Source organism: Somniosus microcephalus, unplaced genomic scaffold, assembly GCF_052327205.1.
Source record: "Somniosus microcephalus isolate GS21.2 unplaced genomic scaffold, FLI_Smic_1.0 unresolved_chr3, whole genome shotgun sequence".
Lineage (NCBI taxonomy): Eukaryota > Metazoa > Chordata > Chondrichthyes > Squaliformes > Somniosidae > Somniosus > Somniosus microcephalus.
Window position 1 is genome coordinate 65,838,459 of NW_028225181.1, and position 26,283 is coordinate 65,864,741.

At 47.0% G+C, this 26,283-nt stretch overlaps 9 non-coding genes across 9 annotated transcripts; all 9 read right to left on the bottom strand.

Annotated features, from left to right (window-relative positions):
- Positions 1–1,470: 1,470 nt before the first annotated feature.
- On the bottom strand, positions 1,471–1,552 carry trnal-uag (transfer RNA leucine (anticodon UAG)). Its single transcript has one exon. It is a non-coding gene; the product is annotated as a tRNA-Leu (tRNA).
- A 1,931-nt stretch (positions 1,553–3,483) lies between these two features.
- Positions 3,484–3,565, bottom strand: trnal-uag (transfer RNA leucine (anticodon UAG)). Its single transcript has one exon. It is a non-coding gene; the product is annotated as a tRNA-Leu (tRNA).
- A 1,931-nt stretch (positions 3,566–5,496) lies between these two features.
- Positions 5,497–5,578, bottom strand: trnal-uag (transfer RNA leucine (anticodon UAG)). Its single transcript has one exon. It is a non-coding gene; the product is annotated as a tRNA-Leu (tRNA).
- Positions 5,579–7,509: 1,931 nt separating this feature from the next.
- Positions 7,510–7,591, bottom strand: trnal-uag (transfer RNA leucine (anticodon UAG)). The gene has a single exon. It is a non-coding gene; the product is annotated as a tRNA-Leu (tRNA).
- A 1,931-nt stretch (positions 7,592–9,522) lies between these two features.
- trnal-uag (transfer RNA leucine (anticodon UAG)) lies at positions 9,523–9,604 on the bottom strand. The gene has a single exon. It is a non-coding gene; the product is annotated as a tRNA-Leu (tRNA).
- Positions 9,605–11,535: 1,931 nt separating this feature from the next.
- Positions 11,536–11,617, bottom strand: trnal-uag (transfer RNA leucine (anticodon UAG)). The gene has a single exon. It is a non-coding gene; the product is annotated as a tRNA-Leu (tRNA).
- A 1,931-nt stretch (positions 11,618–13,548) lies between these two features.
- Positions 13,549–13,630, bottom strand: trnal-uag (transfer RNA leucine (anticodon UAG)). The gene has a single exon. It is a non-coding gene; the product is annotated as a tRNA-Leu (tRNA).
- A 1,931-nt stretch (positions 13,631–15,561) lies between these two features.
- trnal-uag (transfer RNA leucine (anticodon UAG)) lies at positions 15,562–15,643 on the bottom strand. The gene has a single exon. It is a non-coding gene; the product is annotated as a tRNA-Leu (tRNA).
- A 1,958-nt stretch (positions 15,644–17,601) lies between these two features.
- On the bottom strand, positions 17,602–17,683 carry trnal-uag (transfer RNA leucine (anticodon UAG)). The gene has a single exon. It is a non-coding gene; the product is annotated as a tRNA-Leu (tRNA).
- Positions 17,684–26,283: the final 8,600 nt, after the last annotated feature.

Here is a 26,283-nt window from a genome sequence, read left to right on the forward strand (position 1 = left end):
TGTGTTAGCGAGACGAATGTCAGCATCCAGGCTGTGTTGAAAACTATAGCATGGCCCTCAAACCACCCAGAGACCCGGACCCCGCAGCACCCGTGTTTGCAGGCTCACTTGGCTGCACAATGTCACAAGGACACTCAGTATTACACCACCGACAATGGGACGGACACAAAAGGACACAGAAAAAACCGGAAAGGGTCTTTATGGCCATACAAAGGGAGGGACAGAGAAAGACACTGCGGAAACCAAAGAGTGAGAGAGAGACAGACAGACAGGCCGAATAACACGAAGCAGAGACAGAGACTGAGGGAAAACCGAGACTGCGAGAGAAACAGAGAGGGAGGTAGACAGACAGGGAAACGGAGACTGAGATGAAGAGAGAGACATGCATGAAGGTGCGTTCTGCTGTGTAAACAAATTCCCTGTAGTGTAAAAATGTTCCCTGTTATATAAAATTGTTCCCTCTTGTGTAAAGATGGTCGCTGTTGTGTACAGATTCTCCCTGTTTTTTTAGAGGTTTTGTGTGCTTTGTAAAGATGTCCGCTATTGAGTAATGTGTTTCCTGTTGTGTAAAGGTACTCCGTGTTGTGTAACGGTGTTCCGTTTTGTGTGGAGGTATTCCCTGTAGTGTAAAGGCCAAGAGCATCATCTGGTGCTGGCGACGCGGCGCTGCAGGAATGCGTTGAGAGAAAGGGGAAGGCCAAGGCTGCTGCAACTTTGCAGCATTTGCAGCTTCTGTTGGTGCGAATAAAGTGTTTTGAAAGTTGTGTTGCAGGTTCTTGTGTTTATTGCAAGAAGGAAGTTGCTGTAAGTAAAGCATAAAGTGTGATAAAAAATCTGACGCATTGAGCCTGAAATTTTGCATAATTCTAAGAGGAGAGAACAATAGGAATAATGTGCCCTCCTAATCACATCTTCCTCAGACTAATGCTATGAAAAACACATCTGACTCTCATCCTGAAGTCAGGGTCCAGATCCCCTCCCCCACACTTTTCTTTTGCAGAATGCATCTTCTCTTAACCATGTCTTAATGTAACTTTCGCTGTCTGGATAGGTTAGAATGAAAAAAAGATACTCGTGTTAAATTAATCGGATTGCAGCACACGAGTGAATGGGAGGTGCTGTTCAACCGGCAAGTTTGGAAGGGCGAACGGGGAAACGACGGAGAGATGGTGGGTGCGAGAGTGACAGCAATGGGGGAGCACGGTCGATAGATTGCAAGAAATGGAAGAAAGAAAAATGTAAAAGTGGTGCATATCTGAATAAGTGAGAGGCAGCAGGTGTGCAGACGAGTGAGTGAACGGTGTTTGTACTGTTCGGTGCGGGGTTCAAGCCAATTGTGGACCAGTGGAAATTCTGCGAATCGGATCTGCCTGTATGTAGCAACTGAAGGAAAAGGTGACACAAAACCGGCATGCCTGCCCGGTTTACTGCTGTGGGTGAAGCGACGAAATTTAGGAATGTCGCAATATCTGGCAGCGGTGGGATTCGAACCCACGCCCCCGAAGAGACTGGAGCCTAAATCCAGCGCCTTAGACCGCTCGGCCACGCTACCACATCCAGCCGTTACGCAATCTGAAACTAGTACCTGGTGATTGAAATGTGGCATGGTCTTGTAAATACCAGGGGAAACAAAAGGAAATTAAATTCGTGGACGGCAAACTCACTTCTGATGCAACCCAGTAGATCAGAAGAAGCTACGTGTTCACAGGGCAACTCTAATAAATAGACGTTTGCTGGAACACAACCTTTGTAAATTTCATTCATAATTTATCCCTGTTGTGTATTGCAAGCAGGAAGTTGGTGTAAGTAAAGTGTGATAAAAAGAAGTGCGTTTGATTGTTGCTAGCAATGGAGGATTTTATTGCTGGTGTAAATAAGAATGCGACTAGCAGAGGATGGTTTCGATCCATCGACCTCTGGGTTATGGGCCCAGCACGCTTCCGCTGCGCCACTCTGCTTTCGGCTGGTGGGGGATCCCGGCTGGTGCTTAGGTTCCGATGCCTCACAGGCCTGTGTGTTAGCGAGACGAATGTCAGCATCCAGGCTGTGTTGAAAACTATAGCATGGCCCTCAAACCACCCAGAGACCCGGACCCCGCAGCACCCGTGTTTGCAGGCTCACTTGGCTGCACAATGTCACAAGGACACTCAGTATTACACCACCGACAATGGGACGGACACAAAAGGACACAGAAAAAACCGGAGAGGGTCTTTCTGGCCATACAAAGGGAGGGACAGAGAAAGACACTGCGGAAACCAAAGAGAGAGAGAGAGACAGACAGACAGACCGAATAACACGAAGCAGAGACAGAGACTGAGGGAAAACCGAGACTGCGAGAGAAACAGAGAGGGAGGTAGACAGACAGGGAAACGGAGACTGAGATGAAGAGAGAGACATGCATGAAGGTGCGTTCTGCTGTGTAAACAAATTCCCTGTAGTGTAAAAATGTTCCCTGTTATATAAAATTGTTCCCTCTTGTGTAAAGATGGTCGCTGTTGTGTACAGATTCTCCCTGTTTTTTTAGAGGTTTTGTGTGCTTTGTAAAGATGTCCGCTATTGAGTAATGTGTTTCCTGTTGTGTAAAGGTACTCCGTGTTGTGTAACGGTGTTCCGTTTTGTGTGGAGGTATTCCCTGTAGTGTAAAGGCCAAGAGCATCATCTGGTGCTGGCGACGCGGCGCTGCAGGAATGCGTTGAGAGAAAGGGGAAGGCCAAGGCTGCTGCAACATTGCAGCATTTGCAGCTTCTGTTGGTGCGAATAAAGTGTTTTGAAAGTTGTGTTGCAGGTTCTTGTGTTTATTGCAAGAAGGAAGTTGCTGTAAGTAAAGCATAAAGTGTGATAAAAAATCTGACGCATTGAGCCTGAAATTTTGCATAATTCTAAGAGGAGAGAACAATAGGAATAATGTGCCCTCCTAATCACATCTTCCTCAGACTAATGCTATGAAAAACACATCTGACTCTCATCCTGAAGTCAGGGTCCAGATCCCCTCCCCCACACTTTTCTTTTGCAGAATGCATCTTCTCTTAACCATGTCTTAATGTAACTTTCGCTGTCTGGATAGGTTAGAATGAAAAAAAGATACTCGTGTTAAATTAATCGGATTGCAGCACACGAGTGAATGGGAGGTGCTGTTCAACCGGCAAGTTTGGAAGGGCGAACGGGGAAACGACGGAGAGATGGTGGGTGCGAGAGTGACAGCAATGGGGGAGCACGGTCGATAGATTGCAAGAAATGGAAGAAAGAAAAATGTAAAAGTGGTGCATATCTGAATAAGTGAGAGGCAGCAGGTGTGCAGACGAGTGAGTGAACGGTGTTTGTACTGTTCGGTGCGGGGTTCAAGCCAATTGTGGACCAGTGGAAATTCTGCGAATCGGATCTGCCTGTATGTAGCAACTGAAGGAAAAGGTGACACAAAACCGGCATGCCTGCCCGGTTTACTGCTGTTGGTGAAGCGACGAAATTTAGGAATGTCGCAATATCTGGCAGCGGTGGGATTCGAACCCACGCCCCCGAAGAGACTGGAGCCTAAATCCAGCGCCTTAGACCGCTCGGCCACGCTACCACATCCAGCCGTTACGCAATCTGAAACTAGTACCTGGTGATTGAAATGTGGCATGGTCTTGTAAATACCAGGGGAAACAAAAGGAAATTAAATTCGTGGACGGCAAACTCACTTCTGATGCAACCCAGTAGATCAGAAGAAGCTACGTGTTCACAGGGCAACTCTAATAAATAGACGTTTGCTGGAACACAACCATTGTAAATTTCATTCATAATTTATCCCTGTTGTGTATTGCAAGCAGGAAGTTGGTGTAAGTAAAGTGTGATAAAAATAAGTGCGTTTGATTGTTGCTAGCAATAGAGGATTTTATTGCTGGTGTAAATAAGAATGCGACTAGCAGAGGATGGTTTCGATCCATCGACCTCTGGGTTATGGGCCCAGCACGCTTCCGCTGCGCCACTCTGCTTTCGGTTGGTGGGGGATCCCGGCTGGTGCTTAGGTTCCGATGCCTCACAGGCCTGTGTGTTAGCGAGACGAATGTCAGCATCCAGGCTGTGTTGAAAACTATAGCATGGCCCTCAAACCACCCAGAGACCCGGACCCCGCAGCACCCGTGTTTGCAGGCTCACTTGGCTGCACAATGTCACAAGGACACTCAGTATTACACCACCGACAATGGGACGGACACAAAAGGACACAGAAAAAACCGGAAAGGGTCTTTATGGCCATACAAAGGGAGGGACAGAGAAAGACACTGCGGAAACCAAAGAGTGAGAGAGAGACAGACAGACAGGCCGAATAACACGAAGCAGAGACAGAGACTGAGGGAAAACCGAGACTGCGAGAGAAACAGAGAGGGAGGTAGACAGACAGGGAAACGGAGACTGAGATGAAGAGAGAGACATGCATGAAGGTGCGTTCTGCTGTGTAAACAAATTCCCTGTAGTGTAAAAATGTTCCCTGTTATATAAAATTGTTCCCTCTTGTGTAAAGATGGTCGCTGTTGTGTACAGATTCTCCCTGTTTTTTTAGAGGTTTTGTGTGCTTTGTAAAGATGTCCGCTATTGAGTAATGTGTTTCCTGTTGTGTAAAGGTACTCCGTGTTGTGTAACGGTGTTCCGTTTTGTGTGGAGGTATTCCCTGTAGTGTAAAGGCCAAGAGCATCATCTGGTGCTGGCGACGCGGCGCTGCAGGAATGCGTTGAGAGAAAGGGGAAGGCCAAGGCTGCTGCAACTTTGCAGCATTTGCAGCTTCTGTTGGTGCGAATAAAGTGTTTTGAAAGTTGTGTTGCAGGTTCTTGTGTTTATTGCAAGAAGGAAGTTGCTGTAAGTAAAGCATAAAGTGTGATAAAAAATCTGACGCATTGAGCCTGAAATTTTGCATAATTCTAAGAGGAGAGAACAATAGGAATAATGTGCCCTCCTAATCACATCTTCCTCAGACTAATGCTATGAAAAACACATCTGACTCTCATCCTGAAGTCAGGGTCCAGATCCCCTCCCCCACACTTTTCTTTTGCAGAATGCATCTTCTCTTAACCATGTCTTAATGTAACTTTCGCTGTCTGGATAGGTTAGAATGAAAAAAAGATACTCGTGTTAAATTAATCGGATTGCAGCACACGAGTGAATGGGAGGTGCTGTTCAACCGGCAAGTTTGGAAGGGCGAACGGGGAAACGACGGAGAGATGGTGGGTGCGAGAGTGACAGCAATGGGGGAGCACGGTCGATAGATTGCAAGAAATGGAAGAAAGAAAAATGTAAAAGTGGTGCATATCTGAATAAGTGAGAGGCAGCAGGTGTGCAGACGAGTGAGTGAACGGTGTTTGTACTGTTCGGTGCGGGGTTCAAGCCAATTGTGGACCAGTGGAAATTCTGCGAATCGGATCTGCCTGTATGTAGCAACTGAAGGAAAAGGTGACACAAAACCGGCATGCCTGCCCGGTTTACTGCTGTTGGTGAAGCGACGAAATTTAGGAATGTCGCAATATCTGGCAGCGGTGGGATTCGAACCCACGCCCCCGAAGAGACTGGAGCCTAAATCCAGCGCCTTAGACCGCTCGGCCACGCTACCACATCCAGCCGTTACGCAATCTGAAACTAGTACCTGGTGATTGAAATGTGGCATGGTCTTGTAAATACCAGGGGAAACAAAAGGAAATTAAATTCGTGGACGGCAAACTCACTTCTGATGCAACCCAGTAGATCAGAAGAAGCTACGTGTTCACAGGGCAACTCTAATAAATAGACGTTTGCTGGAACACAACCATTGTAAATTTCATTCATAATTTATCCCTGTTGTGTATTGCAAGCAGGAAGTTGGTGTAAGTAAAGTGTGATAAAAATAAGTGCGTTTGATTGTTGCTAGCAATAGAGGATTTTATTGCTGGTGTAAATAAGAATGCGACTAGCAGAGGATGGTTTCGATCCATCGACCTCTGGGTTATGGGCCCAGCACGCTTCCGCTGCGCCACTCTGCTTTCGGTTGGTGGGGGATCCCGGCTGGTGCTTAGGTTCCGATGCCTCACAGGCCTGTGTGTTAGCGAGACGAATGTCAGCATCCAGGCTGTGTTGAAAACTATAGCATGGCCCTCAAACCACCCAGAGACCCGGACCCCGCAGCACCCGTGTTTGCAGGCTCACTTGGCTGCACAATGTCACAAGGACACTCAGTATTACACCACCGACAATGGGACGGACACAAAAGGACACAGAAAAAACCGGAAAGGGTCTTTATGGCCATACAAAGGGAGGGACAGAGAAAGACACTGCGGAAACCAAAGAGTGAGAGAGAGACAGACAGACAGGCCGAATAACACGAAGCAGAGACAGAGACTGAGGGAAAACCGAGACTGCGAGAGAAACAGAGAGGGAGGTAGACAGACAGGGAAACGGAGACTGAGATGAAGAGAGAGACATGCATGAAGGTGCGTTCTGCTGTGTAAACAAATTCCCTGTAGTGTAAAAATGTTCCCTGTTATATAAAATTGTTCCCTCTTGTGTAAAGATGGTCGCTGTTGTGTACAGATTCTCCCTGTTTTTTTAGAGGTTTTGTGTGCTTTGTAAAGATGTCCGCTATTGAGTAATGTGTTTCCTGTTGTGTAAAGGTACTCCGTGTTGTGTAACGGTGTTCCGTTTTGTGTGGAGGTATTCCCTGTAGTGTAAAGGCCAAGAGCATCATCTGGTGCTGGCGACGCGGCGCTGCAGGAATGCGTTGAGAGAAAGGGGAAGGCCAAGGCTGCTGCAACTTTGCAGCATTTGCAGCTTCTGTTGGTGCGAATAAAGTGTTTTGAAAGTTGTGTTGCAGGTTCTTGTGTTTATTGCAAGAAGGAAGTTGCTGTAAGTAAAGCATAAAGTGTGATAAAAAATCTGACGCATTGAGCCTGAAATTTTGCATAATTCTAAGAGGAGAGAACAATAGGAATAATGTGCCCTCCTAATCACATCTTCCTCAGACTAATGCTATGAAAAACACATCTGACTCTCATCCTGAAGTCAGGGTCCAGATCCCCTCCCCCACACTTTTCTTTTGCAGAATGCATCTTCTCTTAACCATGTCTTAATGTAACTTTCGCTGTCTGGATAGGTTAGAATGAAAAAAAGATACTCGTGTTAAATTAATCGGATTGCAGCACACGAGTGAATGGGAGGTGCTGTTCAACCGGCAAGTTTGGAAGGGCGAACGGGGAAACGACGGAGAGATGGTGGGTGCGAGAGTGACAGCAATGGGGGAGCACGGTCGATAGATTGCAAGAAATGGAAGAAAGAAAAATGTAAAAGTGGTGCATATCTGAATAAGTGAGAGGCAGCAGGTGTGCAGACGAGTGAGTGAACGGTGTTTGTACTGTTCGGTGCGGGGTTCAAGCCAATTGTGGACCAGTGGAAATTCTGCGAATCGGATCTGCCTGTATGTAGCAACTGAAGGAAAAGGTGACACAAAACCGGCATGCCTGCCCGGTTTACTGCTGTTGGTGAAGCGACGAAATTTAGGAATGTCGCAATATCTGGCAGCGGTGGGATTCGAACCCACGCCCCCGAAGAGACTGGAGCCTAAATCCAGCGCCTTAGACCGCTCGGCCACGCTACCACATCCAGCCGTTACGCAATCTGAAACTAGTACCTGGTGATTGAAATGTGGCATGGTCTTGTAAATACCAGGGGAAACAAAAGGAAATTAAATTCGTGGACGGCAAACTCACTTCTGATGCAACCCAGTAGATCAGAAGAAGCTACGTGTTCACAGGGCAACTCTAATAAATAGACGTTTGCTGGAACACAACCTTTGTAAATTTCATTCATAATTTATCCCTGTTGTGTATTGCAAGCAGGAAGTTGGTGTAAGTAAAGTGTGATAAAAAGAAGTGCGTTTGATTGTTGCTAGCAATGGAGGATTTTATTGCTGGTGTAAATAAGAATGCGACTAGCAGAGGATGGTTTCGATCCATCGACCTCTGGGTTATGGGCCCAGCACGCTTCCGCTGCGCCACTCTGCTTTCGGCTGGTGGGGGATCCCGGCTGGTGCTTAGGTTCCGATGCCTCACAGGCCTGTGTGTTAGCGAGACGAATGTCAGCATCCAGGCTGTGTTGAAAACTATAGCATGGCCCTCAAACCACCCAGAGACCCGGACCCCGCAGCACCCGTGTTTGCAGGCTCACTTGGCTGCACAATGTCACAAGGACACTCAGTATTACACCACCGACAATGGGACGGACACAAAAGGACACAGAAAAAACCGGAGAGGGTCTTTCTGGCCATACAAAGGGAGGGACAGAGAAAGACACTGCGGAAACCAAAGAGAGAGAGAGAGACAGACAGACAGACCGAATAACACGAAGCAGAGACAGAGACTGAGGGAAAACCGAGACTGCGAGAGAAACAGAGAGGGAGGTAGACAGACAGGGAAACGGAGACTGAGATGAAGAGAGAGACATGCATGAAGGTGCGTTCTGCTGTGTAAACAAATTCCCTGTAGTGTAAAAATGTTCCCTGTTATATAAAATTGTTCCCTCTTGTGTAAAGATGGTCGCTGTTGTGTACAGATTCTCCCTGTTTTTTTAGAGGTTTTGTGTGCTTTGTAAAGATGTCCGCTATTGAGTAATGTGTTTCCTGTTGTGTAAAGGTACTCCGTGTTGTGTAACGGTGTTCCGTTTTGTGTGGAGGTATTCCCTGTAGTGTAAAGGCCAAGAGCATCATCTGGTGCTGGCGACGCGGCGCTGCAGGAATGCGTTGAGAGAAAGGGGAAGGCCAAGGCTGCTGCAACATTGCAGCATTTGCAGCTTCTGTTGGTGCGAATAAAGTGTTTTGAAAGTTGTGTTGCAGGTTCTTGTGTTTATTGCAAGAAGGAAGTTGCTGTAAGTAAAGCATAAAGTGTGATAAAAAATCTGACGCATTGAGCCTGAAATTTTGCATAATTCTAAGAGGAGAGAACAATAGGAATAATGTGCCCTCCTAATCACATCTTCCTCAGACTAATGCTATGAAAAACACATCTGACTCTCATCCTGAAGTCAGGGTCCAGATCCCCTCCCCCACACTTTTCTTTTGCAGAATGCATCTTCTCTTAACCATGTCTTAATGTAACTTTCGCTGTCTGGATAGGTTAGAATGAAAAAAAGATACTCGTGTTAAATTAATCGGATTGCAGCACACGAGTGAATGGGAGGTGCTGTTCAACCGGCAAGTTTGGAAGGGCGAACGGGGAAACGACGGAGAGATGGTGGGTGCGAGAGTGACAGCAATGGGGGAGCACGGTCGATAGATTGCAAGAAATGGAAGAAAGAAAAATGTAAAAGTGGTGCATATCTGAATAAGTGAGAGGCAGCAGGTGTGCAGACGAGTGAGTGAACGGTGTTTGTACTGTTCGGTGCGGGGTTCAAGCCAATTGTGGACCAGTGGAAATTCTGCGAATCGGATCTGCCTGTATGTAGCAACTGAAGGAAAAGGTGACACAAAACCGGCATGCCTGCCCGGTTTACTGCTGTTGGTGAAGCGACGAAATTTAGAAATGTCGCAATATCTGGCAGCGGTGGGATTCGAACCCACGCCCCCGAAGAGACTGGAGCCTAAATCCAGCGCCTTAGACCGCTCGGCCACGCTACCACATCCAGCCGTTACGCAATCTGAAACTAGTACCTGGTGATTGAAATGTGGCATGGTCTTGTAAATACCAGGGGAAACAAAAGGAAATTAAATTCGTGGACGGCAAACTCACTTCTGATGCAAACCAGTAGATCAGAAGAAGCTACGTGTTCACAGGGCAACTCTAATAAATAGACGTTTGCTGGAACACAACCTTTGTAAATTTCATTCATAATTTATCCCTGTTGTGTATTGCAAGCAGGAAGTTGGTGTAAGTAAAGTGTGATAAAAAGAAGTGCGTTTGATTGTTGCTAGCAATGGAGGATTTTATTGCTGGTGTAAATAAGAATGCGACTAGCAGAGGATGGTTTCGATCCATCGACCTCTGGGTTATGGGCCCAGCACGCTTCCGCTGCGCCACTCTGCTTTCGGCTGGTGGGGGATCCCGGCTGGTGCTTAGGTTCCGATGCCTCACAGGCCTGTGTGTTAGCGAGACGAATGTCAGCATCCAGGCTGTGTTGAAAACTATAGCATGGCCCTCAAACCACCCAGAGACCCGGACCCCGCAGCACCCGTGTTTGCAGGCTCACTTGGCTGCACAATGTCACAAGGACACTCAGTATTACACCACCGACAATGGGACGGACACAAAAGGACACAGAAAAAACCGGAGAGGGTCTTTCTGGCCATACAAAGGGAGGGACAGAGAAAGACACTGCGGAAACCAAAGAGAGAGAGAGAGACAGACAGACAGACCGAATAACACGAAGCAGAGACAGAGACTGAGGGAAAACCGAGACTGCGAGAGAAACAGAGAGGGAGGTAGACAGACAGGGAAACGGAGACTGAGATGAAGAGAGAGACATGCATGAAGGTGCGTTCTGCTGTGTAAACAAATTCCCTGTAGTGTAAAAATGTTCCCTGTTATATAAAATTGTTCCCTCTTGTGTAAAGATGGTCGCTGTTGTGTACAGATTCTCCCTGTTTTTTTAGAGGTTTTGTGTGCTTTGTAAAGATGTCCGCTATTGAGTAATGTGTTTCCTGTTGTGTAAAGGTACTCCGTGTTGTGTAACGGTGTTCCGTTTTGTGTGGAGGTATTCCCTGTAGTGTAAAGGCCAAGAGCATCATCTGGTGCTGGCGACGCGGCGCTGCAGGAATGCGTTGAGAGAAAGGGGAAGGCCAAGGCTGCTGCAACATTGCAGCATTTGCAGCTTCTGTTGGTGCGAATAAAGTGTTTTGAAAGTTGTGTTGCAGGTTCTTGTGTTTATTGCAAGAAGGAAGTTGCTGTAAGTAAAGCATAAAGTGTGATAAAAAATCTGACGCATTGAGCCTGAAATTTTGCATAATTCTAAGAGGAGAGAACAATAGGAATAATGTGCCCTCCTAATCACATCTTCCTCAGACTAATGCTATGAAAAACACATCTGACTCTCATCCTGAAGTCAGGGTCCAGATCCCCTCCCCCACACTTTTCTTTTGCAGAATGCATCTTCTCTTAACCATGTCTTAATGTAACTTTCGCTGTCTGGATAGGTTAGAATGAAAAAAAGATACTCGTGTTAAATTAATCGGATTGCAGCACACGAGTGAATGGGAGGTGCTGTTCAACCGGCAAGTTTGGAAGGGCGAACGGGGAAACGACGGAGAGATGGTGGGTGCGAGAGTGACAGCAATGGGGGAGCACGGTCGATAGATTGCAAGAAATGGAAGAAAGAAAAATGTAAAAGTGGTGCATATCTGAATAAGTGAGAGGCAGCAGGTGTGCAGACGAGTGAGTGAACGGTGTTTGTACTGTTCGGTGCGGGGTTCAAGCCAATTGTGGACCAGTGGAAATTCTGCGAATCGGATCTGCCTGTATGTAGCAACTGAAGGAAAAGGTGACACAAAACCGGCATGCCTGCCCGGTTTACTGCTGTTGGTGAAGCGACGAAATTTAGAAATGTCGCAATATCTGGCAGCGGTGGTATTCGAACCCACGCCCCCGAAGAGACTGGAGCCTAAATCCAGCGCCTTAGACCGCTCGGCCACGCTACCACATCCAGCCGTTACGCAATCTGAAACTAGTACCTGGTGATTGAAATGTGGCATGGTCTTGTAAATACCAGGGGAAACAAAAGGAAATTAAATTCGTGGACGGCAAACTCACTTCTGATGCAAACCAGTAGATCAGAAGAAGCTACGTGTTCACAGGGCAACTCTAATAAATAGACGTTTGCTGGAACACAACCATTGTAAATTTCATTCATAATTTATCCCTGTTGTGTATTGCAAGCAGGAAGTTGGTGTAAGTAAAGTGTGATAAAAATAAGTGCGTTTGATTGTTGCTAGCAATGGAGGATTTTATTGCTGGTGTAAATAAGAATGCGACTAGCAGAGGATGGTTTCGATCCATCGACCTCTGGGTTATGGGCCCAGCACGCTTCCGCTGCGCCACTCTGCTTTCGGCTGGTGGGGGATCCCGGCTGGTGCTTAGGTTCCGATGCTTCACAGGCCTGTGTGTTAGCGAGACGAATGTCAGCATCCAGGCTGTGTTGAAAACTATAGCATGGCCCTCAAACCACCCAGAGACCCGGACCCCGCAGCACCCGTGTTTGCAGGCTCACTTGGCTGCACAATGTCACAAGGACACTCAGTATTACACCACCGACAATGGGACGGACACAAAAGGACACAGAAGAAACCGGCAAGGGTCTTTCTGTCCATACAAAGGGAGGGACAGAGAAAGACACTGCGGAAACCAAAGAGAGAGAGACAGACAGACAGACAGACCGAATAACACAAAGCAGAGACAGAGACTGAGGGAAAACCGAGACTGCGAGAGAAACAGAGAGGGAGGTAGACAGACAGGGAAACGGAGACTGAGATGAAGAGAGAGACATGCATGAAGGTGCGTTCTGCTGTGTAAACAAATTCCCTGTTGTGTAAAAATGTTCCCTGTTATATAAAATTGTTCCCACTTGTGTAAAGATGGTCGCTGTTGTGTACAGATTCTCCCTGTTTTTTTAGAGGTTTTCTGTGCTTTGTAAAGATGTCCGCTATTGAGTAATGTGTTTCCTGTTGTGTAAAGGTACTCCGTGTTGTGTAACGGTGTTCCGTTTTGTGTGGAGGTATTCCCTGTAGTGTAAAGGCCAAGAGCATCATCTGGTGCTGGCGACGCGGCGCTGCAGGAATGCGTTGAGAGAAAGGGGAAGGCCAAGGCTGCTGCAACTTTGCAGCATTTGCAGCTTCTGTTGGTGCGAATAAAGTGTTTTGAAAGTTGTGTTGCAGGTTCTTGTGTTTATTGCAAGAAGGAAGTTGCTGTAAGTAAAGCATAAAGTGTGATAAAAAATCTGACGCATTGAGCCTGAAATTTTGCATAATTCTAAGAGGAGAGAACAATAGGAATAATGTGCCCTCCTAATCACATCTTCCTCAGACTAATGCTATGAAAAACACATCTGACTCTCATCCTGAAGTCAGGGTCCAGATCCCCTCCCCCACACTTTTCTTTTGCAGAATGCATCTTCTCTTAACCATGTCTTAATGTAACTTTCGCTGTCTGGATAGGTTAGAATGAAAAAAAGATACTCGTGTTAAATTAATCGGATTGCAGCACACGAGTGAATGGGAGGTGCTGTTCAACCGGCAAGTTTGGAAGGGCGAACGGGGAAACGACGGAGAGATGGTGGGTGCGAGAGTGACAGCAATGGGGGAGCACGGTCGATAGATTGCAAGAAATGGAAGAAAGAAAAATGTAAAAGTGGTGCATATCTGAATAAGTGAGAGGCAGCAGGTGTGCAGACGAGTGAGTGAACGGTGTTTGTACTGTTCGGTGCGGGGTTCAAGCCAATTGTGGACCAGTGGAAATTCTGCGAATCGGATCTGCCTGTATGTAGCAACTGAAGGAAAAGGTGACACAAAACCGGCATGCCTGCCCGGTTTACTGCTGTTGGTGAAGCGACGAAATTTAGGAATGTCGCAATATCTGGCAGCGGTGGGATTCGAACCCACGCCCCCGAAGAGACTGGAGCCTAAATCCAGCGCCTTAGACCGCTCGGCCACGCTACCACATCCAGCCGTTACGCAATCTGAAACTAGTACCTGGTGATTGAAATGTGGCATGGTCTTGTAAATACCAGGGGAAACAAAAGGAAATTAAATTCGTGGACGGCAAACTCACTTCTGATGCAACCCAGTAGATCAGAAGAAGCTACGTGTTCACAGGGCAACTCTAATAAATAGACGTTTGCTGGAACACAACCTTTGTAAATTTCATTCATAATTTATCCCTGTTGTGTATTGCAAGCAGGAAGTTGGTGTAAGTAAAGTGTGATAAAAAGAAGTGCGTTTGATTGTTGCTAGCAATGGAGGATTTTATTGCTGGTGTAAATAAGAATGCGACTAGCAGAGGATGGTTTCGATCCATCGACCTCTGGGTTATGGGCCCAGCACGCTTCCGCTGCGCCACTCTGCTTTCGGCTGGTGGGGGATCCCGGCTGGTGCTTAGGTTCCGATGCCTCACAGGCCTGTGTGTTAGCGAGACGAATGTCAGCATCCAGGCTGTGTTGAAAACTATAGCATGGCCCTCAAACCACCCAGAGACCCGGACCCCGCAGCACCCGTGTTTGCAGGCTCACTTGGCTGCACAATGTCACAAGGACACTCAGTATTACACCACCGACAATGGGACGGACACAAAAGGACACAGAAAAAACCGGAAAGGGTCTTTCTGGCCATACAAAGGGAGGGACAGAGAAAGACACTGCGGAAACCAAAGAGTGAGAGAGAGACAGACAGACAGGCCGAATAACACGAAGCAGAGACAGAGACTGAGGGAAAACCGAGACTGCGAGAGAAACAGAGAGGGAGGTAGACAGACAGGGAAACGGAGACTGAGATGAAGAGAGAGACATGCATGAAGGTGCGTTCTGCTGTGTAAACAAATTCCCTGTAGTGTAAAAATGTTCCCTGTTATATAAAATTGTTCCCTCTTGTGTAAAGATGGTCGCTGTTGTGTACAGATTCTCCCTGTTTTTTTAGAGGTTTTGTGTGCTTTGTAAAGATGTCCGCTATTGAGTAATGTGTTTCCTGTTGTGTAAAGGTACTCCGTGTTGTGTAACGGTGTTCCGTTTTGTGTGGAGGTATTCCCTGTAGTGTAAAGGCCAAGAGCATCATCTGGTGCTGGCGACGCGGCGCTGCAGGAATGCGTTGAGAGAAAGGGGAAGGCCAAGGCTGCTGCAACTTTGCAGCATTTGCAGCTTCTGTTGGTGCGAATAAAGTGTTTTGAAAGTTGTGTTGCAGGTTCTTGTGTTTATTGCAAGAAGGAAGTTGCTGTAAGTAAAGCATAAAGTGTGATAAAAAATCTGACGCATTGAGCCTGAAATTTTGCATAATTCTAAGAGGAGAGAACAATAGGAATAATGTGCCCTCCTAATCACATCTTCCTCAGACTAATGCTATGAAAAACACATCTGACTCTCATCCTGAAGTCAGGGTCCAGATCCCCTCCCCCACACTTTTCTTTTGCAGAATGCGTCTTCTCTTAACCATGTCTTAATGTAACTTTCGCTGTCTGGATAGGTTAGAATGAAAAAAAGATACTCGTGTTAAATTAATCGGATTGCAGCACACGAGTGAATGGGAGGTGCTGTTCAACCGGCAAGTTTGGAAGGGCGAACGGGGAAACGACGGAGAGATGGTGGGTGCGAGAGTGACAGCAATGGGGGAGCACGGTCGATAGATTGCAAGAAATGGAAGAAAGAAAAATGTAAAAGTGGTGCATATCTGAATAAGTGAGAGGCAGCAGGTGTGCAGACGAGTGAGTGAACGGTGTTTGTACTGTTCGGTGCGGGGTTCAAGCCAATTGTGGACCAGTGGAAATTCTGCGAATCGGATCTGCCTGTATGTAGCAACTGAAGGAAAAGGTGACACAAAACCGGCATGCCTGCCCGGTTTACTGCTGTTGGTGAAGCGACGAAATTTAGAAATGTCGCAATATCTGGCAGCGGTGGGATTCGAACCCACGCCCCCGAAGAGACTGGAGCCTAAATCCAGCGCCTTAGACCGCTCGGCCACGCTACCACATCCAGCCGTTACGCAATCTGAAACTAGTACCTGGTGATTGAAATGTGGCATGGTCTTGTAAATACCAGGGGAAACAAAAGGAAATTAAATTCGTGGACGGCAAACTCACTTCTGATGCAAACCAGTAGATCAGAAGAAGCTACGTGTTCACAGGGCAACTCTAATAAATAGACGTTTGCTGGAACACAACCTTTGTAAATTTCATTCATAATTTATCCCTGTTGTGTATTGCAAGCAGGAAGTTGGTGTAAGTAAAGTGTGATAAAAAGAAGTGCGTTTGATTGTTGCTAGCAATGGAGGATTTTATTGCTGGTGTAAATAAGAATGCGACTAGCAGAGGATGGTTTCGATCCATCGACCTCTGGGTTATGGGCCCAGCACGCTTCCGCTGCGCCACTCTGCTTTCGGCTGGTGGGGGATCCCGGCTGGTGCTTAGGTTCCGATGCCTCACAGGCCTGTGTGTTAGCGAGACGAATGTCAGCATCCAGGCTGTGTTGAAAACTATAGCATGGCCCTCAAACCACCCAGAGACCCGGACCCCGCAGCACCCGTGTTTGCAGGCTCACTTGGCTGCACAATGTCACAAGGACACTCAGTATTACACCACCGACAATGGGACGGACACAAAAGGACACAGAAAAAACCGGAGAGGGTCTTTCTGGCCATACAAAGGGAGGGACAGAGAAAGACACTGCGGAAACCAAAGAGAGAGAGAGAGACAGACAGACAGACCGAATAACACAAAGCAGAGACAGAGACTGAGGGAAAACCGAGACTGCGAGAGAAACAGAGAGGGAGGTAGACAGACAGGGAAACGGAGACTGAGATGAAGAGAGAGACATGCATGAAGGTGCGTTCTGCTGTGTAAACAAATTCCCTGTTGTGTAAAAATGTTCCCTGTTATATAAAATTGTTCCCACTTGTGTAAAGATGGTCGCTGTTGTGTACAGATTCTCCCTGTTTTTTTAGAGGTTTTCTGTGCTTTGTAAAGATGTCCGCTATTGAGTAATGTGTTTCCTGTTGTGTAAAGGTACTCCGTGTTGTGTAACGGTGTTCCGTTTTGTGTGGAGGTATTCCCTGTAGTGTAAAGGCCAAGAGCATCATCTGGTGCTGGCGACGCGGCGCTGCAGGAATGCGTTGAGAGAAAGGGGAAGGCCAAGGCTGCTGCAACTTTGCAGCATTTGCAGCTTCTGTTGGTGCGAATAAAGTATTTTGAAAGTTGTGTTGCAGGTTCTTGTGTTTATTGCAAGAAGGAAGTTGCAGTAAGTAAAGCATAAAGTGTGATAAAAAAACCTGACGCATTGAGCCTGAAATTTTGCATAATTCTAAGAGGAGAGAACAATAGGAATAAAGTGCCCTCCTAATCACATCTTCCTCAGACTAATGCTACGAAAAACACATCTGACTCTCATCCTGAAGTCAGGGTCCAGATCCCCTCCCCCACACTTTTCTTTTGCAGAATGCATCTTCTCTTAACCATGTCTTAATGTAACTTTCGCTGTCTGGATAGGTTAGAATGAAAAAAAGATACTCGTGTTAAATTAATCGGATTGCAGCACACGAGTGAATGGGAGGTGCTGTTCAACCGGCAAGTTTGGAAGGGCGAACGGGGAAACGACGGAGAGATGGTGGGTGCGAGAGAGACAGCAATGGGGGAGCACGGTCGATAGATTGCAAGAAATGGAAGAAAGAAAAATGTAAAAGTGGTGCATATCTGAATAAGTGAGAGGCAGCAGGTGTGCAGGCGAGTGAGTGAACAGCCTGAATTCAGTTGGTTCGGTGACGGTGTTTGTCCTGTTCGGTGCGGGGTTCAGGCCAATTGTGGACCAGTGGAAATTCTGCGAATCGGATCTGCCTGTATGTAGCAACTGAAGGAAAAGGTGACACAAAACCAGCATGCCTGCCCGGTTTACTGCTGTTGGTGAAGCGACGAAATTTAGGAATGTCGCAATATCTGGCAGCGGTGGGATTCGAACCCACGCCCCCGAAGAGACTGGAGCCTAAATCCAGCGCCTTAGACCGCTCGGCCACGCTACCACATCCAGCCGTTACGCAATCTGAAACTAGTACCTGGTGATTGAAATGTGGCATGGTCTTGTAAATACCAGGGGAAACAAAAGGAAATTAAATTCGTGGACGGCAAACTCACTTCTGATGCAACCCAGTAGATCAGAAGAAGCTACGTGTTCACAGGGCAACTCTAATAAATAGACGTTTGCTGGAACACAACCATTGTAAATTTCATTCATAATTTATCCCTGTTGTGTATTGCAAGCAGGAAGTTGGTGTAAGTAAAGTGTGATAAAAATAAGTGCGTTTGATTGTTGCTAGCAATAGAGGATTTTATTGCTGGTGTAAATAAGAATGCGACTAGCAGAGGATGGTTTCGATCCATCGACCTCTGGGTTATGGGCCCAGCACGCTTCCGCTGCGCCACTCTGCTTTCGGTTGGTGGGGGATCCCGGCTGGTGCTTAGGTTCCGATGCCTCACAGGCCTGTGTGTTAGCGAGACGAATGTCAGCATCCAGGCTGTGTTGAAAACTATAGCATGGCCCTCAAACCACCCAGAGACCCGGACCCCGCAGCACCCGTGTTTGCAGGCTCACTTGGCTGCACAATGTCACAAGGACACTCAGTATTACACCACCGACAATGGGACGGACACAAAAGGACACAGAAAAAACCGGAAAGGGTCTTTATGGCCATACAAAGGGAGGGACAGAGAAAGACACTGCGGAAACCAAAGAGAGAGAGACAGACAGACAGACAGACCGAATAACACGAAGCAGAGACTGAGGGAAAACCGAGACTGCGAGAGAAACAGAGAGGGAGGTAGACAGACAGGGAAACGGAGACTGAGATGAAGAGAGAGACATGCATGAAGGTGCGTTCTGCTTTGTAAACAAATTCCCTGTAGTGTAAAAATGTTCCCTGTTGTATAAAATTGTTCCCTCTTGTGTAAAGATGGTCGCTGTTGTGTACAGATTCTCCCTGTTTTTTTAGAGGTTTTGTGTGCTTTGTAAAGATGTCCGCTATTGAGTAATGTGTTTCCTGTTGTGTAAAGGTACTCCGTGTTGTGTAACGGTGTTCCGTTTTGTGTGGAGGTATTCCCTGTAGTGTAAAGGCCAAGAGCATCATCTGGTGCTGGCGACGCGGCGCTGCAGGAATGCGTTGAGAGAAAGGGGAAGGCCAAGGCTGCTGCAACTTTGCAGCATTTGCAGCTTCTGTTGGTGCGAATAAAGTGTTTTGAAAGTTGTGTTGCAGGTTCTTGTGTTTATTGCAAGAAGGAAGTTGCTGTAAGTAAAGCATAAAGTGTGATAAAAAACCTGACGCATTGAGCCTGAAATGTTGCATAATTCTAAGAGGAGTGAACAATAGGAATAATGTGCCCTCCTAATCACATCTTCCTCAGACTAATGCTATGAAAAACACATCTGACTCTCATCCTGAAGTCAGGGTCCAGATCCCCTCCCCCACACTTTTCTTTTGCAGAATGCATCTTCTCTTAACCATGTCTTAATGTAACTTTCGCTGTCTGGATAGGTTAGAATGAAAAAAAGATACTCGTGTTAAATTAATCGGATTGCAGCACACGAGTGAATGGGAGGTGCTGTTCAACAGGCAAGTTTGGAAGGGCGAACGGGGAAACGACGGAGAGATGGTGGGTGCGAGAGTGACAGCAATGGGGGAGCACGGTCGATAGATTGCAAGAAATGGAAGAAAGAAAAATGTAAAAGTGGTGCATATCTGAATAAGTGAGAGGCAGCAGATGTGCAGACGAGTGAGTGAACGGCCTGAATTCAGTTGGTTGTGTGACGGTGTTTGTCGTGTCCGGTGCGGGGTTCAGGCCAATTGTGGACCAGTGGAAACGGGACTGAGATGGGAGAAGATGGGTGGCCCTGCCAATTAAATTCCTGGATTGAGGTGGGAGCAGTCTAAAGTAGGAGGCCCTGGGATACAATTCTTGGGGTCATGCAGGAGGTGCGTAATCTAGGTAGGCCAGCGAAAGAAATTCCTGGTCTGAGGTAGGAACAGTGTAATATATGCCACTCTGTGTAAAAAACATGACTCAGGCGGAAACGTTGCAAAATACACGGCCCTGGGAATAACATTCCTGACCTGAGGCGGGAGCGGTGTAAACAAGGCTGCCATGGGAAAGTGTTTCCTGTACTGTGGTGGCAGCAGTTTAAACAGTGTTAGCAGCCCTGAGAATAAAATTGCTGGTTTTTAGGCGAGAGCTGTATAATCCTGGCTGCCCTGAAAGCGAAATTTCTGGTTTGGGGCGGGTGCGCTGTAACCTAGTAGGCACTGCCAATCAAATTCCTGGACTGAAGCACGACCAGTTTAATCTATTCAGCTCTCGGAAGGAAACTGGACTGAGATGGGAACATTGCAATATAGGCCAGACTGACATTGAAATTCCTGGGCTGAGGGTAGAGCAGTGTAATGAAGGCGGCCCTGGTGATGAAAATCCTGGAATGAGGCACGGCCATTGCAATCTGGGTGAACCTGTGAATTAAATTATTAAGCTGAGGCGGTAGCAGAGTAATCTTGGTCTCTCCCTCTCTCTCTGTGTCTCTCTCTGTCTCTCTCTTTCTTTCTCTCTCTCAATCTCTCTCTCTGACTCTCACTCTGTCAATCTCTCTCTCTCCTTGTCTCTCTCTCTGTCTCTCTGCCTCTCGTTGTCTTTGTCTGTCTCTCTGTCACTGTCTGTCTCTGTCTCTGTCTAGGTCTCTCTCTCTCTCTCTCTCTCTCTCTTTCTCTGTCTCTCTCTCTCTCTCTCTGTCTCACTCTCTCTGTCCATGTCTCACTCTCTTTCACTTCCTCATTCACCAGGTCGCTCTTTCTCACTCACTCTATTTATTATCCACTGTTTATTGTATCCACAGCAATTGATACTGAGATAAACTTGCGCCGTTCTTTCCCAGACGGGGGCAAAGAGTGAGATAGAGAGAGACAATGGAAGAGTGAAAGACAGTGACAGCGGAGGAGTGAGAGACACACAGAAATTGAGGGATAATGAGATAGGATGAAAGAGAGGGAAAAGTAAGGTGAGAATAGAGTGAGTGAGACAGACAGACAAGGGGAGATATAGGGAGCATGAGCAAAAGTGAGAGTGAGAGGTAGAAACGGGGGAAGGGTGAGGGAGAGGCAGTCTACGAGAAATTATGAGTGGGAAACAGAGACAAAGGGAGAAGGGAAGAGACAGACAAAGAAATGAGAGAGAGACAAAGAGGGAGGGATGGGGAGAACGGTAACATAGACAGAGAGAATGGAAGAGAGGTAGATAAGCATGGAGAGATTGACCGAGAGTGAGAAATACAGGACACTGAATGAATGCGAATGTGCAGGAGGGACGGGGATGTGGGAAAAGGCAGATTTGAAAAAAGGCACCAGCGTTTAAAAATAAATATGAGAGCTGCATTATTTGTGTCTTCTGAGTTCTTGTGTAGAGTGACTCGGACTCTGTATTAAATCTCCCAGTGCTCATTTAGAATCAAATGCACACGGTGATACATCAGACACTCCTAGGTCAGGTACAGCACTATTAGATACAGAGTAAAGTTCCCTCTGCACTGGAGAATAAACCCTCCAAGAGTAGGTACAACAGGGGTTAGACACAGAGAAAAGTCTTCTCTACACTGTCCCCATCAAAAACGCCCAGGTTAGTTACTGCACGGGTAAGATACAGAGTAAATCTCCCTCCACACTGTCCCATCAAATACTCCCAGGGCAGGTTCAGCACGGGTTAGATACAGAGTAAAGCTGCCTCCACACTGTCCTGTCAAACACTCAATAGGCAGGGAAAGGGCAGGGAGGTGCAGAGCAAATCGCCCTCCCCATTTGTACCATTTATTGCTGCCACCACCCAATTCCACAATGTACTGCTGCCCTCCCCAATTGTACTATTTTCAGAGTCTCCCAATTCCACAATGTACTGCTGCCCTCCCCAATTGTACTATTTTCCGTCTCCCAATTCCACAATGTACTGCTGCCCTCCCCAATTGTACTATTTTCAGTCTCCCAATTCCACAATGTACTGCTGCCCTCCCCAATTGTACTATTTTCAGTCTCCCAATTCCACAATGTACTGCTGCCCTCCCCAATTGTACTATTTTCAGAGTCTCCCAATTCCACAATGTACTGCTGCCCTCCCCAATTGTACTATTTTCAGAGTCTCCCAATTCCACAATGTACTGCTGCCCTCCCCAATTGTACTATTTTCAGAGTCTCCCAATTCCACAATGTACTGCTGCCCTCCCCAATTGTACTATTTTCCGTCTCCCAATTCCACAATGTACTGCTGCCCTCCCCAATTGTACTATTTTCAGTCTCCCAATTCCACAATGTACTGCTGCCCTCCCCAATTGTACTATTTTCAGTCTCCCAATTCCACAATGTACTGCTGCCCTCCCCAATTGTACTATTTTCAGTCTCCCAATTCCACAATGTACTGCTGCCCTCCCCAATTGTACTATTTTCAGTCTCCCAATTCCACAATGAACTGCTGCCCTCCCCAATTGTACTATTTTCAGTCTCCCAATTCCACAATGTACTGCTGCCCTCCCCAATTGTACTATTTTCAGTCTCCCAATTCCACAATGAACTGCTGCCCTCCCCAATTGTACTATTTTCAGTCTCCCAATTCCACAATGTACTGCTGCCCTCCCCAATTGTACTATTTTCAGTCTCCCAATTCCACAATGTACTGCTGCCCTCCCCAATTGTACTATTTTCAGTCTCCCAATTCCACAATGTACTGCTGCCCTCCCCAATTGTTCTATTTTCAGTCTCCCAATTCCACAATGTACTGCTGCCCTCCCCAATTGTACTATTTTCAGTCTCCCAATTCCACAATGTACTGCTGCCCTCCCCAATTGTACTATTTTCAGTCTCCCAATTCCACAATGTACTGCTGCCCTCCCCAATTGTACTATTTTCAGAGTCTCCCAATTCCACAATGTACTGCTGCCCTCCGCAATTGTACTATTTTCAGAGTCTCCCAATTCCACAATGAACTGCTGCCCTCCCCAATTGTACTATTTTCAGTCTCCCAATTCCACAATGTACTGCTGCCCTCCCCAATTGTACTATTTTCAGAGTCTCCCAATTCCACAATGTACTACTGCCCTCCCCAATTGTACTATTTTCAGTCTCCCAATTCCACAATGAACTGCTGCCCTCCCCAATTGTACTATTTTCAGTCTCCCAATTCCACAATGTACTGCTGCCCTCCCCAATTGTACTATTTTCAGAGTCTCCCAATTCCACAATGTACTGCTGCCCTTCCCAATTGTACTATTTTCAGAGTCTCCCAATTCCACAATGTACTGCTGCCCTTCCCAATTGTACTATTTTCAGTCTCCCAATTCCACAATGAACTGCTGCCCTTCCCAATTGTACTATTTTCAGTCTCCCAATTCCACAATGTACTGCTGCCCACCCCAATTATCCCATTTATGCCACCTCAATATTCAACAGTGCACTGCTCCGCTCCACAATGGTACCATATAATGCCTCCTCCCAATTCTGCAATATACTGCTGCACTCCCCCATTGTACAACTTACTGCCTCCACCCAATTCCACATTATACTGCTGCCCTCCCCAATTTTACATTTACTGCTGCCTCCAAATTCCACAATGTACTGCTGCCCTCCCCAATTGTACCATTTACTGCCACCTCCCAATTCCACAATGTTATACCGCCCTCCCCAATTGTAGCATTTACTGTTGCCTTCCAATTCCAAAATGTACTGCTGCCCTCCACAATTGCACTACTTAATGCTACTACCCAATTCCACAATTAATGCTGCCCTTCCGAATTGTACCATTTAAGGCTGCCTCACAATTCCACAATGTAGCGCTGTCCACCACAATTGTACCATTTACTGCTGCCTCACAATTCCACAATGTAGCGCTGTCCACCACAATTGTACCATTTACTGCTGCCTCCCAATTCCACAATGTACTGCTGCTCTGCCCATTTGTACCATATATTGCTGGCTCTCAATTCCAAGATGCACTGCTACCGGCCCCAATTGTACCATTTACTGCTGCTGCGTCCCAATTCCATAATGTACTCCTGCCCTCTCCAATTGTACCATTTATTGCCGCCTCTCAATTCCACAATGTACTGCCTCCCTCCCCAATTTTAGCATTTACTGCCGCTTCCAATTCCACAATGCAGAGCTGCCCTCCCCAATTATACCATTTACTGCCGCCTCTCAATTTCACAATGTACTGCCTCCCTCACCAATTTTAAAATTTACTTCCGCTCCCAATTCCACAAAATACAGCTACCCCTCCCAATTGTACCATTTACTGCTGCCTCCCAAACGCACAATTAAGTGCTGCCCTCGAGCATTGTACCATATACTTCAGGCTCCCAATTCAACAAGTACTGCTGCTAACCTCAATTATCCCATTTACTGCCACTTCCCCATTCCACAAATTATTGCAGCCCTCCACAATTGCAACATTACTGCTACCTCAAAATTCCACTATCTACTGCTGCCCTCTACAATTGTGCCGTCTCCGAATTCCATAACATACTGTTGCCCTCCCCAATCATAACATTCACTGACGTCTCCCAATTCCACTATGTACTACTGCCCTCCCCAATTGTACCATTTACTGACGTCTCCCAATTCTACAATGTACTGCTGCCCTCCCCAATTGTACCATTTACTGCCGCATCCCAATTCCACAATGTACTGCTGCCCTCCCCAATTGTACCATTTACTGCCGCATCCCAATTCCACAATGTACTACTGCCCTCCCCAATTGTACCATTTACTGCCGCATCCCAATTCCACAATGTACTGTTGCCCTCCCCAATTGTACCATTTACTGCCACCTCCCAATTCCACAATGTACTCCTGCCCTCCCCAATTGTACCATTTACTGCCACCTCCCAATTCCACAATGTCCTGCTGCCCTCCCCAATTGTACCATTTACTGCTACCTCCCAATTCCACAATGTCCTGCTGCCCTCCCCAATTGTACCATTTACTGCCACCTCCCAATTCCACAATGTACTGCTGCCCTCCCCAATAGTACCATTTACTGCCACCTCCCAATTCCACAATGTACTGCTGCCCTCCCCAATAGTACCATTTACTGCCACCTCCCAATTCCACAATGTACTCCTGCCCTCTCCAATTGTACCATTTACTGCCACCTCCCAATCCCACAATGTACTGCTGCCCTCCCCAATTGTACCATTTACTTCCACCGCCCAATTCAACAATGTCCTGCTGCCCTCCCCAATTGTACCATTTACTGCTGTCTCCCAATTCCACAATGTAAAGCTGCCCTCCCCAATTGTACCATTTACTGCCACCTCCCAATTCCACAATGTACTGCTGCCCTCCCCAATTGTACCATTTACTGCCACCTCCCAATTCCACAATGTACTACTGCCCTCCCCAATTGTACCATTTACTGCTGCCTCCCAATTCCACAATGTACTGCTGCCCTCCCCAATTGTACCATTTACTGCTGCCTCACAATTCAACAATGTACTGCTGCCCTCCCCAATTGTACCATTTACTGCTGCCTCCCAATTCCACAATGTACTGCTGCCCTCCCCAATTGTACCATTTACTGCTGCCTCACAATTCAACAATGTACTGCTGCCCTCCCCAATAGTACCATTTACTGCTGTCTCCCAATTCCACAATGTCCTGCTGCCCTCCCCAATTGTACCATTTACTGCTACCTCCCAATTCCACAATGTACTGCTGCCCTCCCCAATTGTACCATTTACTGCTACCTCCCAATTCCACAATGTACTGCTGCCCTCCCCAATTGTACCATTTACTGCTACCTCCCAATTCCACAATGTACTCCTGCCCTCCCCAATTGCACCATTTACTGCTACCTCCCAATTCCACAATGTACTGCTGCCCTCCCCAATTGTACCATTTACTGCCACCTCCCAATTCCACAATGTAAAGCTGCCCTCCCCAATTGTACCATTTACTGCCGCCTCCCAATTCCACAATGTACTGCTGCCCTCCCCAATTGTACCATTTACTGCCACCTCCTAATTCCACAATGTCCTGCTGCCCTCCCCAATTGTACCATTTACTGCCACCTCCCAATTCCACAATGTACTGCTGCCCTCCCCAATTGTACCATTTACTGCCACCTCCTAATTCCACAATGTACTGCTGCCCTCCCCAATTGTACCATTTACTGCTGCCGCCCAATTCAACAATGTACTCCTGCCCTCCCCAATTGTACCATTTACTGCCACCTCCTAATTCCACAATGTACTGCTGCCCTCCCCAATTGTACCACTTACTGCTACCTCCCAATTCAACAATGTACTGCTGCCCTCCCCAATTGTACCATTTACTGCTACCTCCCAATTCCACAATGTACTGCTGCCCTCCCCAATTGTACCATTTACTGCCGCCTCCCAATTCAACAATGTACTGCTGCCCTCCCCAATTGTACCATTTACTGCTACCTCCCAATTCCACAATGTACTGCTGCCCTCCCCAATTGTACCATTTACTGCCGCCTCCCAATTCAACAATGTCCTGCTGCCCTCCCCAATTGTACCATTTACTGCTACCTCCTAATTCCACAATGTACTGCTGCCCTCCCCAATTGTACCATTTACTGC